The sequence below is a fragment of the Macaca thibetana genome, chromosome 12 (genome assembly GCF_024542745.1).
Source record: "Macaca thibetana thibetana isolate TM-01 chromosome 12, ASM2454274v1, whole genome shotgun sequence".
NCBI classification, from domain to species: Eukaryota; Metazoa; Chordata; class Mammalia; order Primates; family Cercopithecidae; genus Macaca; species Macaca thibetana.
In genome coordinates, this window is record NC_065589.1 from 31450317 (window position 1) to 31453741 (window position 3425).

Sequence of the window (3425 nt, forward strand, 5' to 3'; positions counted from 1 at the left end):
TCAAAAGTATTCAATTTAGCAATATCCTTCAATTTTATATTATCCTCAATTCACTTACTCTTTATCCAATTATCATTACTTAAAACTCACATACAATTGTTCAACTTGCCGTAGATTTTTATTTGCAAGGCAATTTTTCCCAATACCATTCATGTATGTGACTGTAATGATATAACCAATGTGGAAAATAATGATTGTGCCACTTATTTTATATTCTACTCATTGCTCATGCACCTCTCTAGTTTTAAACCTCTCCCACTGGGACATAAACATAACTTTTCCTCCTGTATGAGGCCTCTCAAAAATTGTCAAAAGACCCCCTTCCCTTTTTCCCAATATTTAAATCAAACTAATCATATTGTATTACCTACCCCTTCTAGGTTTTTATGGCTTTGCAGTACTGCTGATAATTATTTAAACCCTTTTCAAGCTTTGGCCCTATCCTACCTTGATAATTGTCTTCATTATGGTGATTGTTTTTTGGGTACAATAGATTCTGCTCAATTCACTATCTTGAACATAGCTTCCAATATAAAATCCCATTCTAAAAGAAAAAGGGCCCCACGACTTATTGTGACTGCAGTTGTGGGAACTGTCACAACTCTCAACTTTTGGGGAGGTTTTACTTACCATGAAATCACACTACAGGAACTTACTGCCTCCTTTGAAATAGCCTTAGCAAAAACTGGCTCAGGTCCATTAGTGCTAGAAAGTCTTTAGACTCACTAGCAGGAATGGTTTTAGATGATACACAAGCTCTAGATTACCTCCTAGCTAAATAAGTGGGAGTCTGTTCTGTCATCAACAAAACCTGTTTTGTCTACCTTAATGTGTCTGGAGAAGTGGAAACTAGTGTCTAAGATATTTTCAAACAAGCCAAATGGCTACACATACTTTCCCAAAGTAACCAAGACTGGACCCAAACCCTAACTGATTGGTTTCCAAAAATCACTTTGTTCCTCCCATTCCTTGGACATTTATTCCCTAATCATTCTTCTTTTAATATATGGTCCCTACCTTTTTAATGTGCTAATTACATTTATATCTTCAAGATAACAACAATTCCACCTACAGATGATTATACAATCCCAATACCAGCTAGCAACAGGAACTTCCACTTACACGGGGCCTATTGAAGGAATCTAGTCTTCCCACTTTGAACAAGTTTTTCATGACCCTTCATTCCCTTCATGACAGAGAACAAAAAAGGGGAATACAAAACATATCCCCTTCCACAGCCCCTTTCAGCAGGAAGCAGCCAGACAGACCCAATGATCGTCTTCACTATGCTATTTTCCCTTTCTTGAGACCCTGGTAGGCGGCAGGTAGACAAGAGCATAGGGGATTATAAAGGGTCAAAGATTAGACCAAGATACTTGTCAGGGGGAAAATGAGCAGAGCACAGTCCACCACGTGGCTATCAAGCAGACCCTCCAGAGGCAAAACTCCTTATCTGAAGAATTTAGAAGTAATCGGACTTCCCTGTTATCTAAAGTGGGCATTTGATTTCACATTTTGTTTCTAAAAATTTATAAGTACGTAAAATTTCTATACATCTCTGAAATGCATGTATGTCAAAATTCATTGTGCAACTCTTGCTGACATTAAGACACCAAAATGTCCACAAATGTAACCATTTACCATGACCTATGTGATTAATGTGATCCACATTACCCTTAAGCCCCTGCTTTAAGGTTCATAAATACCTCTAAGGAAAATCCACTGCAGCACACTCAGTCCTCTTGCCTAAGTGCCCTGCTGCACTCTGCTGCAGCGTTCTTTTTATCTAATAAAACTTTCCTTTTCAAACCTATACTATTGTTGATAAATTATTCTTACTACCCATGAGCCAACCACTCTCTGCTGACAGGACTCTGACACCTTGCCTGGAAATCGTTTTTTAATTCTTTTATTTTTACAGAAAAAAAAAAAAATCATGTTCATGTTTTTATCACATACCAGTAAACAAAAGCCTATTATAAGATTTTTTCCATTTTCATTTGTTTTCCTTGAGAAACAGTGTATGACTTTGCATGCAGTAGGTTCTCAACAATTCTTGTTAATAAATTAAATTTACATATATGACAGTACCAGTTTAGTAATCCTACAGTCTGGTTTGTATCTCAGCTAATTGCTGTGTGACTTTAGCCAAACTGTCTGAGTTAAATTTTTTTAACTGTAAAATGAGTTCATTCTACCTTTCTGGTGGTGATGACCTACCCATGAGAACATGCCTCTTGCAAAACATCTCTTTCATTCCTCTCCAGAAGAGGAGAAGAGGAAACCCAAGAAGAAATGCCTGGTGCAGAGCCCCAGTTCCTACTTCAGGGGTGTGAAATGCCCAGGATGCTATAAAATCACCATGGTCTTTTGCTATGCACAAACAGTAGTTTTGTGTGTTGACTGCTCCACTGTCCTCTGCTTGCCTGCAGGAGGAAAGCAAGGTTTACAGAAGGATGTTCCTTCAGGAGGAAGCAGCGCTAAAAGCACTCTGAATCAAGATGAGTGGGAAATCATCTCAATAACCACATTTTGGATTAAAAAAATGAGCTCATTCTAACACACTTATAAGCTTGTGTAAATTTGATGGAGAAAACATAGGCAGCTTGCACTCAATAAATATTGATTTTTTTTTGTCACCAATTGTTGAAATTGCCAACATTTATTGTTAGCATGGTTTTATCAATTTGACATGTTGATCTTGCATCAATTTAACAAACACCCACTCCAACACCCGGATACTTCCCTCCTCCCCTCTGGTCCTTGACCTGTCGCTCTTACCTATCTTCAAGCATTTTTTTGTTTATTCATTTGTTTGCATAGCAGTGAGAATAATCATTTTAAAATTTGAATAGGATTTATCATGCCCCCTACTTAATGTCCTTTGGTAATCTGACTTTATACTTGATGAATTCCAGACTTCTTTCCACGGCTATATTCTTTTACTCTGTGGAAGACCAGAATATACCACACCAAAATAAGATACACCTCTTTGGTATAAGGATTTTGTTGAGCTGGAGGCACTTAAGAAGCAGATGCAGAAAAGCTCTCTGCCCTTCCTGTCTTGCCTAAAAGCAGGACACAGATTTTCAAGGAAAAATGATATCTCCCTACCTGTTCCTTCTAGCAGGGATAACACAGGTTAACTACTGAAGACTACTTTAGACCCATTTTGGGCCTGGAGATAGCACTAGGGGAGTTTACAGTTAGCAAGTTTTACTAACCAGCCTTTATCTGCCATTTGTTTGACTTCTCACAAGTGGCCACCCTTAGAGAATCAAAGTCCTTTTTTTCTGACTTGTCACTTTTCCAAAAATATACTGTTCTTTACTAAAGATGCTATGTAATTTAAAGTCATCTCTTTGAGAAATTACTCATAGTCTGGGTATCTCCCACGTATACATGAAGTATGCATGTTGATAAAC

The 3425-nt window shown here is 37.7% G+C and overlaps 1 pseudogene; it reads left to right on the plus strand.

Annotated features, from left to right (window-relative positions):
* Positions 1 to 2230: 2230 nt before the first annotated feature.
* Positions 2231 to 2484, plus strand: LOC126932296 (40S ribosomal protein S27-like; annotated as a pseudogene).
* Positions 2485 to 3425: the final 941 nt, after the last annotated feature.